Raw genomic sequence first — 12,332 nt, 5'->3', positions numbered from 1 at the left:
CCTGCTTGTTAATCGGCCGTCCAGCTGGAGGTCTCCTATCTTTTTCCACTGGTTATAGACGGGGGCATTGTCAGGGTATTCTTTTGTTACTCTGCGGTTTTGCGGGTCGTTCGAGCTCCTTCTATTCCTTCCTCCATGTGTATAAACCAACTCAGGGCTACACCCTCTATACCAAGTGGGAATTGGGTCCAAACTACAAGACTTACTAGGAGATGACAAAATAATCTTTAATTTCTCATCTTCAGTTGCAGGATGTAAGTAAGAGAGTGAATTAATATACCCATAATACCATAATATTACCCATAAGATCAATGGAATTATGTAGATTATCATTAATGCTACTCTGAATCCTTTTTACTTTATCATCAAAAAATGTTAAAAAGTTATTGCATAATGATTCAACTGAGTCATGAAAAGGGAGAAATGGCACCTTTCTATTTAACAAATAATCAACCTTGTAGAGATCTTTATGTTCACATGTTGACAAAGTTCTTTGAAACTATGCTATCTTTGTGCGACAGATCAGGTTGGATGAATAACGCTGTTTATTCAAGAATTCATCACGGTCAACATCTGATTTAGTCTTCCTCCACTTTCGCTCAGCCCGACGTTTTTCCCGGCGTGCTAAATGAATGTCATTGTTGTACCAAGGCATCCTCCGACGAACTGGACGTTCTTTGGCAGTTGGAGGGGCAGATTTATCCAGAATTGACTGCATGGTTTTGTTGTACCAGTCGAACCCAGATTCAGCATCTCCTTGGTAGCTGAAACCCCGAGTAAACTCACATAAAGCTGTCTAGAATGTAGCCTTGATCAAGGCTGTTGACGTACTGTTCCCCGGCCCGGTTCGCTGCACACGCATGCAGTGCATACACAAATTACCATACATTGTACATCGAGAACAGTATAGCGTAGTCGTGAGTACGGTCGTGTCTTTCTACTTTCAACCTCGCATACGTGGCTCAAACAACAGCCTTGATGGGTCTGTAACAGCTTTATCGGAATTCCGATAAAAGGGCGTGCATGATCTGGGCATGTCATTCTAAACATTGGCCAATCACAAGCGCGATTGAGAATGACGTATTACTGCTAGCAATCATGCCACGTCCATGTGTGTATGTTTGTGTGTAGCCTTGTTCAAGGCAGTCGCATTATTCGCTCCGAAAAGACGCAGCTGTAAACCCACCCGCCGTATACCCTGTGCATGGTGTGTGCGATCACACCGAATGACCAACCCGTATACACACTGTCACATCGCACGAATACTGTTCACACAAGTCATCGCACTCGTACACCACTAACCGCATGCGGAGGGCTCACGGCCTCCGCATGCGGATAGTGTACGGGGGCATCGTGTCGTGCGATGTTACGCACAGTGAATACGGGTGGGTTTTACGCACAGTGAATACGGGTGGGTTTTTATACAGCGGCGGTCTTTTTTCGGAGTGAATAATTCGACTGCCTTGAGCAAGGCTAGTTTGTGTGTGCACGCTGTACGCTAGCTGTATGGACATGATCGTGGTGTCGCTATGATGTATAATGGGTCTGAATGCGCTGCCGGACGGTACACGGGCTACCGATGTGAGCCGGACAAGCCTCGCTCGGTCGGTACGGTGTCAAAAAACTTCAAAGTGAGGAGGGGTTCCTTGGCCCCGTTGTCTTGCGTTTCATTATAACACGAGGACTAGCATCATAAGTACAATGTAGCTGGTAGATTTGTCCCTGAATGGGAAGCTGCTTTACTATAAGTGTAATGTTGTAGTGTAGTAGTATGGCAAGAGTTAGTTTATGAAATTGATCTTTACTTGTAGTTGTTGTTCAGCCACACGCCATCTTCTACCGTCTGGTATGTTTTTGACCAACACATAATTTATTTTCGATCCCCAACTTTGATTTACTGCGAGAAACGTAACGCATAATATGTGTAGACAAAATAAACAGCTGGGTTTCTTATCTCATCTGGTCTGAAATGGGAAAAACAGAGTCTTATTAAATGTTAGTGCTTCAAGGGGATGGGGTATGCCCAACATAATTCTAACCAAGTAGCCATTGCCGGAAACCCATGACACCTTGATACTTTTTTAACTTTTCTCAAATACATTTCACACACTGTATGGTCCCATTTTCTTCCTTCTTATTTCTAAATCCACGATTGGTGCATTAAACTTGGTTGTTTTATCTTGTTGAAAGCTTCTGCAGTTGTGCCACGATGTAGGCTACTGTTGCAAATTACACACTATTCATTTACACAACTTTGTTTTAGGGTAGGGATTTCTTCCTCTCGCCAGCCGCCATTGCATTTTTTTGCACAGCAGCCACAAGGCTTGTTGTTTACGTCGGAGCACGTGCGTGTGCTTGCAGAACGTTGTGATTGACATCGCAGCAAGAGTTTATAGGTCAACCAACAACCTATGAGAACGGGTTGTTAGTAAACATTACCATAATGAGCTCCGCCCTAAATTTTGGCAGTTACAAAACCATCAAGGCGCTAATTAGAAAGTACTCATGATGTACCGTACGTGTACCATACAGATGGTACATGTAATGTACATATACATATAGTAGGTATGTGTGTGTACATACGCTGTACACGTATTATATGCACTGTGTTATGTATGGGGGGTGCGCTGGCGGAACTCAGCGACGGGGACTCGGATTTTGCAGGTCGCGGCTGGCTGTAGCGCCTTGATCAAGGCTATCTAGAATGCCTCCTTATCAATTGCCTTGAAATTACGAGATATTGTGAAAGTCTTTTGGGGTTTCGGTAAAGGTATGTCTAATTGTACATCAATAACAAAATGATGCGACATTTGCACATCATAAACATTGCTTTTCTTAATAAGGGATTATGTCTCTCTTGTGAAGACCAAGTCCAGCGTGTGACCATGAGAATGTGTTGGACAGATTACATGTTGATGAAGACCAGGGGAGGATGTTGCTTGAAGAAAAGTACAAACGTCCGGCTTGGCAGGTAGATCTACATGAAAGTTGAAGTCTCCAAGCAAAAGCAATTTGCCTGGAAGCACGGATAAATCGTTTAGAAAACTTTCAAAATCATTGAAAAAGTCTGAAACAGTAAGTCCATTAGCAGACGAGGGTGGTGGGGCGGTAGATGGCAACGATGTGAAGCGTTGAAGTCTTGCTGATAATATGAATCGATTCAAATGTTGCCAAGTTAGAGAATGGCTTTGTAGAGAGATTAAGTTCCGACTTTAAGATGACTGCAATACCCCCTCCCTTACCACTTTCTCTAGGTGAACTATGAAACGTGTAACCTGGTGGTGTACATTCTCCGATGATGACTTGATCATTGCCTTTCAGCCACGACTCCGTGATGATAAATAATTATTTCAATGTCATGTTCTAGGATGTAGTCACTAGTGAGATGAACTTTATTTATAAGAGAACGAGCGTTCCACAGGCAGAGCTTTGTGCTAGAAGAAATGTTAGTTTTCAATCTTGGGACGTCGATCAGGTTATGATAAGTTCCTTGTTTTAGAGCAGTGACCAAACAAGGTCGATTACATGTTGTAATAATTACTGGGATGGGTCTCTGCTTTCTTCTTCCTGCTCTCTTCCCTCTGTGGCACCGCCGATTTATCTTCTCATTCCTCCTTTCAATTCCAAGAAAACAAATGTTCTCTCTAACATCTCTAGGGAGTTCTAACATCTCTAGGGAGTTCCGTTCTTTGCAGACTCGATACTTTAAACTGAATAAGTTCATACCTGCTGTATTGTATTCGGTTGTTTGGAGGTAATGTAGTCGATTCATGGTTCTGCTTTTCCGAGTTCTGCGAGTAACGGGTAATAGGCCCAGGGTTCGGATCCACATCACCAGCTGTCAAGAGTTCCAGCTGAAGTTGATGTACTGTTTGCATAGTATGCAAGGTGGTTTCCAAGAAGTTTAAGATGCTTGAGTTTGCACTGTGCACAGCTATATAGGCCTTGGTTGAATGTACAGTGTGCAGTAGTGAATCCACATCTTCCCAGTGTAGCTTCATTGGGCCGAATAAATAAAAACTAGCATTTGCTTTTACTAGCCTTTTACTTAAAGGCACCTGGAAATAGGATTTTTTTCTTTTAAACATAAGAGTATATGTTTATTAACAATAAAACATTTTTTTTAGTAATTGTTTGTCACGATTTATATGTTAAAAACATTAATTAAGTGCTTGGGGGGTTGACTCCGCCTACCCCTTTTGTGACGTAGAAAAGGAAGACTTCGCCTCGATGCGTAGATAAACACACGTGCAAAAGTACATTTAATTCTAAGACGTGAGTTTGTACGCTGCGAAAAAGGTTTTTTTTCTGGCATTTTTCCGGCAATGCCGACCACCAGGTGTATTGCTGCTGGATGCAGCAAAACAACTAAAGATGGGGTCAGTCTTCATCTATTTCCTGCAGATCCCAAGTATAGGCGGTTGTGGGCTGCGAAAGTCAGATTAACTAGAGCAAAGTGGTCCGGTCCGACGTCTTTTTCAGCGCTATGCAGCGAACACTTCGAGCCGTCGTGCTTCGAATCCGGGATACACCACTCATTTGACATGACGAGAAGAGCCATTCTTAAACACGACTCCGTCCCAACAATTTTTCCAGCTAGTGGGAAATCGAAGAAGGTATTTGAAAGACGTGACGAACCCAGAGGAGCATTTGCTAAACGTGAAAAAATTTGGGTAAGTTTGAACTTTGAGGGTATGTTTTTAGCTTTTGCCAAGTGACACGATTTTTTTGTTGGTACCGCATGCGATTCACCGTGCGTGCAGGTCCTATGTGACCGTCCGCACATTATACAGCAGCCATAGTGCGTGCGTGCAGTCTGCTCCGTGGCCGTATTTCTATTATAATACGTAGCAGACCCACATCTTACAACCCATTTGGTCACTAAAAAGTCGCATAGTTAAATAAAAATAGCAGCAATAGCTTTTGTAAAAACCACTAGGCGTTCAACATGTTCAAGTTTCAATGTACGTATGTGTGTAAAATCGTGTCTAAATTTGTTTTGATGTGCCATGTTCCCAGACGTAATGTACGGGGGCCTGACTACCGAAATTTTCTCTTCAAATATCGCGCCTTGAATTACGTCACGAACAGCGCCCTCTCGGGTCGGGGCCTACTCGTAAATTTGTAAATACAATCAAAACTAATATTTTTAAACCTTAGTTAACTTTTTATTCAAATTCCTCTCGTAAAAACACATATTTTAGTGACAAAAGCTTTATTTAAAAAAAAATACCACTTCCAGGTGACTTTAAATCCTTATAAATAAAAGTAAGCCTTAATATTGCTAGTAATTGGTCGAACTAGTAGGTAAAATCAATGCTTGAGGAACTCTTCTTATTGAGATGTAAATAAAACCGACATTTTACTATTACCTGATAGTTTCACAAGATACTGGGCCGTGTAAAGGCCAGCATTAACAAATGTCGATAAGTTTAAGATCAGGCATGAGAATTTGCCCAAATCTCTATAAATAACCTTTTACTGGAAAAACACCATTTACTTGAAGGGATTAGTAATTGGTCAGAGAAAAGCACAATAGCGGGGTATTCAGGAGTATAACAATAGAGGCATGGACTCGTAGATCAATAGCGATTAACTGAAATGCAGGCGAGGCAGTTTCCACTTAGTCAAGTTTTTGATGGCGGCAGTGGCTATGATGAGGAAACAGCCAGCCTCTCCACGCCAGAGCTCCAGAGATTGGTGCTTAAAGCAATTAAAGTACACAACAAATTTATAATTAACATTTATAGTTGGATCATTAGGCCAAGAGAAAAATAACCCTTTAATACTGACGCGATACCGAGCCATATATGCTACACTGTTGTGTAAGTAAAATCTCAAGCTCCTCATACAGTAGCTTGTAAAAATACAAGTAATTGCTACAGTATGTTAATAAAATGTCGTTTTTATTTATATGTCTATAAGTGAAAGGTAATCCCGCGAGCAAAATGTTCATGCCTGATCTTTTACTTTTCAGTCTTCTTGCTAATGCTGGACCTTTAAAGACACTGGACACTATTAGTAATTGTCAAAGACCAGTCTTCTCACTTAGTGTATCTCAACATGTACATAAAATAACAAACCTGTAAAAATATGAGCTCAATTAGTCGTCGAAGTTGCGAGATAATAGTGAAAGAAAAAACACCCTTGTCATACGAAGTTGTATGCGATTAGATGGTTGATTTCGAGACCTCAAATAATTCTAAATCTGATATCTCGAAATCAAATTTGTGGAAAATTACTTCTTTCTCGAAAACTATTTCAGGAGGGAGCCGTTTCTCACAATATTTTATACCATCAACCTCTCCCCATTACTCGTCACCAAGTAAGGTTTTATGCTAATAATTATTTTGAGTAATTACCAATAGTGTCCACTGCCTTTAACTTGGTAAGTAATTGCTAGTTTTTATTTATTCGGCCCAATGAGTAGAAAAGTTATCAGCTTGAGTAGCTCCATTGTAGATCCAAGTGGATTCAGAAGGCCAATAAGGAGAGTGCTTGAGTGAACTTCAACGCTACACCCAATGCAACATGGTGGACATAGGTTCAACTCCCTACTACTTAAAGTACAAACTGCAAATCTTTGTCCTCTCTTATTTCACTCAATAAGTAGTTAAATTGTCTGAAGTTGGTCCAGATTGGTCCTTGTGTTGAAACAAACAGACTAGTGATGAATGTATGATGCCTCAATCCAAAAAGCAGAAATAATAAGCAAAATAATGGAGAGCTTGAAAAGGGTCGGCCTGCTATAGGCGATCACCTCAGTCATTGCGTCACATGCGATTAAAGTGTAACATTTTGTATGTTCAATTGCATTTTCTGCCTTGAGTCAGTGAAGAGAAAAGCAAAAGTTCGATTGGTACTATATCATAGAGTAAGGCTATACTAGTGATCACTACCAGATGGGGCTCTGAATTTGAGGGTTTTTTTAAGGAAGGCTATTTCCTCAATTCACCTAAGCGACTTTGTGAATTATGTTTACTGATTAACTGCTTACTGGATATGTTAATTTCCAGACCGATGTCCGAAGAGCCGAGAGGGCCTTTTTTGCCTTTGTGGGAATTGATTGAATAAGAAAATAACGAGATTAGAATTAAAAATAATAATCATTGAGATCGTGAATTATGTTAACTGATTAACTGCCTATTGATCAATATTGTTGTTAATTTCCAGACCGATGTCTGAAGAGCCGATAGGGCTGTTTTCCTTTGTGGAATACGATATGAATAAGAAAATAACGAGATCAGAATTGGAAAGATTGTTGAGATTGTTGTACTGTGTTGAAAAGAACAGTGTTTTTGTTAAAAAGAAAACAGAAGTTGTACTCAGCGGCCGAATCCCGGCCTTATTCCCATGTTTTTCAATAAATTTGTAGAATATACTTGACTGCCTATCCTTGTGCTTATTTTGGTCGTTCATAATGGTAAAACTGTTTTTCATGCGAAGGAGCATGAAAATTGTCATTAGTGGTTGACTCCATGAGAAAGCAATCGCAATTACCCCCCCCCCCCCACCCCCCCCCCCCCCCACTTCTTATTGTGACTTCATTGTGTTATGTGTATGCCGGTTATGAGTGCTTTCCATGATTTAAAGGAACACGTTGCCTTGGATCGGACGAGTTGGTCTATAACTGAGCGTTTGTAACCGTTTTTTTTTAATGCATATGGTTGGAAAGATGTTTTAAAAGTAGAATACAATTATCCACACAAGTTTGCCTCGAAATTGCGTGGTTTTCCTTTTACTGCGCGAACTAACACGGTCGGCCATTTATGGGAGTCAAAAATTTGACTCCCATAAATGGCCGACCGTTTAGTCGACGAGGTAAAAGGAAAACCGTTTAATTTCGAGGCATGTTTGTGTGGATCATTGTATTCTTCTTTTTTTACACCATCTTTCTACCCATATGCATTTGATTAAAAAAAACAGTTACAAACGCTTTTTAAAGACCAACTCGTCCGATCCAAGGCAACGTGTTCCTTTAAGAGGTTGTGAGTAGAATTGTACATGAGTAGACATCACGGCTATTGCAAAGTGGCGTCATTTTGTGTCAAGCCCACAACAAAATCATGAAATAACAACAGCAATTACCCCACCCCTCCACTACAGAGCCATTCGTTGATCGAAATGTGCACCCCCCCCCCCGCAATATTATTTTGTCTTCATTGTGTTCTTAGGAATTAATTCTTTTGAGGTTTTTAGAAGGGCTTGGGGTACACGAGTAAACAAGTGTGTTAAAGAATTGTGCACATTGTGGGCACACCCTCTTCAAGCAGAGGCACACCCTCTTCAAGCAGAGGCACACCCTCTTCAAGCAGAGCCACACCCTCTTCAAGCAGAGGCACACCCTCTTCAAGCAGAGCCACACCCTCTTCAAGCAGAGCCACACCCTCTTCAAGCAGAGCCACACCCTCTTCAAGCAGAGGCACACCCTCTTCAAGCAGAGGCACACCCTCTTCAAGCAGAGGCACACCCTCTTCAAGCAGAGACACACCCTCTTCAAGCAGAGGCACACCCTCTTCAAGCAGAGACACACCCTCTTCAAGCAGAGACACACCCTCTTCAAGCAGAGGCACACCCTCTTCAAGCAGAGGCACACCCTCTTCAAGCAGAGACACACCCTCTTCAAGCAGAGGCACACCCTCTTCAGCATGTCGGGCAAAGTTCAGCTTGCTTTCGGTTGCTTGCCACAGTGGGGGCACTTCGTGGCAAACGCCGACACAAGACTGTAATAAAGGGTGGTTGAATCAGGACAGGCGCGGATCTACGGGGGTTGGGGTTCAATGGAGGAAACCATGGAACGGCTGTTTACATTGAAATCACCATTCCCTGACAACCTCCGTTTCCATCAGCAACAGCAGACTGTTTTTTCTAGATAAAGAGTAAAAACATATCTACATGCTACCATCATGCAACAGCCGACCGACCCATTTATGTGGCCTCGCACTAGAGCGCGACATGACACAGGAACTACTCCAACATCTGACATCCCGACAAGGTTAACGATGAGTTTGCCCGAAAAGGACGCCGTATTTCTCTAATCAAGTAGTAGACATGAACTTTTCAAACAACCTATCCCATAAAACTCTCAATCAAAGTCGTTATAGAGGAAAATCTCAGAGGAAGATGCGACTACTCTGTCGCCATGCACTTTTCATAGGTGTCACAGTGAAATCTGTCTGCAGAGTTTGTCCCCCGTATGGGAAATTAACATTAAAAAGAGGGCGCTATAAGAAGTATAGGTGTACACAGTTTGCCGTATTATGGGGGGGGGGGGGCAGAATCTCTGGGCGACAGAACCTCCGGCCATAAAGGCACTAGCTACTGATGTCATGAAGTTTAACTAAAGCATTTTCTAATATTGTTTGCATTAGGCCTACTTTTAGTCGGTCTTTTCGTCCAAATATAAAATAATTGTTTGAATGTCATTAACTTTTCTTTCACAGAAGTTGTCTATGGAAAACTGGTACCACTACAAAGACGTGGAACGGGTACCGAGAGCTCTGAGAATGATCCACGGGCAACTAGCTCCTTTCCACGGCGGCATCCTTGGCTTGGACTCGGACTGTCTTGTACATGATATCAGTGTTTGATAGACTATCTTTACTTAAGCCTCCGGTTTCACTTTAGTAGACGTAGATCAGTGCGTAAAGAGATCCTAGAACAATGTGAATGTTGATGGTTGGGTTCATTGACAGACTCTGAGCAAACATTTTTAGGAGACTCTGCCATGTTTGTGATGATAAAAGCATTGACCTTGACACTAAGTCAGGGTATGTTAAATAAAAAGGGATACTGGTGTCATTTAGAAAATGTACAAAGGGTTTGTTTTCATAGTGACTGAAAACAAGACAAAAATAAATCCGCTCATGCATCAAGCATTTTTTGTTTTTTTGGGGGGGTGGGGGAGGTTGCCGCTATTTGTTAATAGAGACGCGGATCAAAGGAAGCCTGCTCCCTCTACACAGAATAGAGAGAAATACCTAAAGGAATATCAATGTGCCCTCTCTTTTGCTCAAACCAACAATTGGAAAAGAGCGTAGGTCTAAATGTCGTGACCCCTAACTAATCTTTGTGACCCCTTACATTCACGTAGTTGGCCCTTAAACTATTATAAAGTGAAAACGGGGCGCACAATGGGTTCATACAGTAAGTTTTGCGTGCACTTACCTAACTGAAATGTAACATTAATGTTTCTTTGACATTAATAATAAATGGAAGTATTAGAACCCGAACAAATGGCGTAATAATGGCCCTTGCTTGCAATTTGTACATAAACATTCATTCCCATAGACCTCCACTATTTTAACCCCAAGCACCCCACCTGCCCCCATAAAAATGTAGACACGTCAGACGCGTGTGAGTGCCACAGACATGAGACTGTGCAAGTCTCGCGCACACCGGGAGCGAGAAAACACGATAAACGTGTTTTTGTTTTTATGAAATTAAAGCTTTTTTATTTTATTTTTTATTCTAAATACCGAATGTGAACAACAAAAATATTCATTACAGCTGGTTTAAATTATTGTAAGCTTTTTAAGTACATATACAATTAATCGGCTTTAATTTTTCTATAGACAAAAGTAAAATTCCGGGACAAGGATGTTAATTTGATCTTAAATTTTTTGAAACCCCTGTTGCCTACAGCCAAATAAGAAGAGTTTGGTGAAACCGGCGGCTAGACCTTTGGTATTGTCAAAGACCAATGTATTCCAAAATGCATAAAATAATAACAAACCTGTAAACATTTGGGCTCAAGTTGGTTACTAAAATTGATAACAGCAGAAAAAACACTCTTGTTGCACAACTTTGCGTGATTTCAGTGAGAAATAACCTCTTTCTCTGAAACTATAGCGTTACTTTATAGGGAGCCGTTTCTCACAATTTGTGCATACTATCAACAGCTCTCCGTTGCATGCTCGTTACTAGTATCTATGCTAACAATTATTCTGAGTATTTACAAATAGTGTCCAATGCCTTTATTTAAAAGTTTTAGAAACATGTTGAATTTGGACACAGCATCTGTTAACACAATAATTGGTAACATTCGGCGTTCATGCCAACCTGCGCGGTTTGTATCAACACAAGACGGGTCTATTAGAGTTACCACCGCACCCGCTGACATTCACTCACTTGGCTGAATGAATTTAATTCATTCATCAATTGATTTTGACCATTATTATAAAAATGCTTCACATCTCTGTGTGGTGGGGCCTATACCCATTTTGCTCACCTGTTACTGGTTAAAACACAATGGAATCTCGTGTCAATTATAGCTCAGTGTTATTATCAAACGTCACTTTAAAGGCACTGAAGGACACTGTTAGTAATTACTCAAAATAATTGTTGGCATAAAAAACGTACTTGGTAACAAGCAATGGAGAGCTGTGGATAGTATAAAAACATTGTGAGAAACGGCGGCTTATGAAGTATTAACGCAGTTTTCGATAAAAACAATTATTTTCCACTAATCTGATTTCGAGCTCCATAATGAGGGCCCGAAATCAAGCATCTGACGAGGTTGTTTTTTCTTCCAATCTCGCAACTTCGACCATTTGGGTTCAAATTTTCACAGGTTTGTTATTTATGCATGTTATGTTGGGATACACCAAGTAAGAAGTCTGGTGTTTGACAATTACCAAAGGTGTCAAAGGGCACGTCACCTTCCGATTCGGCGCTTTTGGTGCCACACAAAAAGAGTTTGTTTGAAAGGGTTATGGTTGGAAAGAAATGTAGTAACTATTCACATACAATCCATTGACATTGTGTGTTAAGTGTGTCATTTACGACAGAACACCCCCGCTGCTGGTCGTACTCAATCTGCACAATATTATCCTTTATCTGTTATCATTGTTATCTTTTTAAAGTCACTAAAAACACTGTGTTAAATCAGCACTGTGTATTAAATAAACACTGTAGTGCAATACAAATACTGTTGGTGATTTTTGCACGAGCAGCTCTTGTAGGAGCTGTTGGAGTAAATTTCGGATAACAAAGGATAGATTTGATGTATCAGATTTGAAGGCCGTGTGCTCCTTTAAACACACGTGCTACCCTTGTCGCATCAGTAGAATCACAGGTTTGTGAACCAGTGAGTCTGTCATATTGGGTTCAACATGTCTAACCATAAAACATCCTATGTATTTTTGCTGGCCCTTATCGTTCCTGTTGTTTTACCTTCAAAGAACCAAGTAGAAGATAATTTACCACATGATAATTTGGATCCGATTTTTCACAGCGTCAAAACATTACAGGAACACGGCAACAGAGAAAGCAGTTCTTTGCTTGATGGGTGGGAAAATAAGAAGTCCTTTCATGACTTCCTTGCGGCCGAG

At 41.0% G+C, this 12,332-nt stretch overlaps 1 pseudogene; it reads right to left on the bottom strand.

The window, feature by feature from the left end:
* Window positions 1–271: 271 nt before the first annotated feature.
* LOC139937267 (uncharacterized) lies at window positions 272–9,729 on the bottom strand (annotated as a pseudogene).
* Between the last annotated feature and the right edge of the window lie 2,603 nt (window positions 9,730–12,332).

Source organism: Asterias amurensis, chromosome 5 (genome assembly GCF_032118995.1).
Source record: "Asterias amurensis chromosome 5, ASM3211899v1".
Taxonomy (NCBI): Eukaryota; Metazoa; Echinodermata; class Asteroidea; order Forcipulatida; family Asteriidae; genus Asterias; species Asterias amurensis.
The sequence above is the reverse complement of the archived record's forward strand: the minus strand, read 5'-3'. Positions and strand labels throughout refer to the sequence as shown.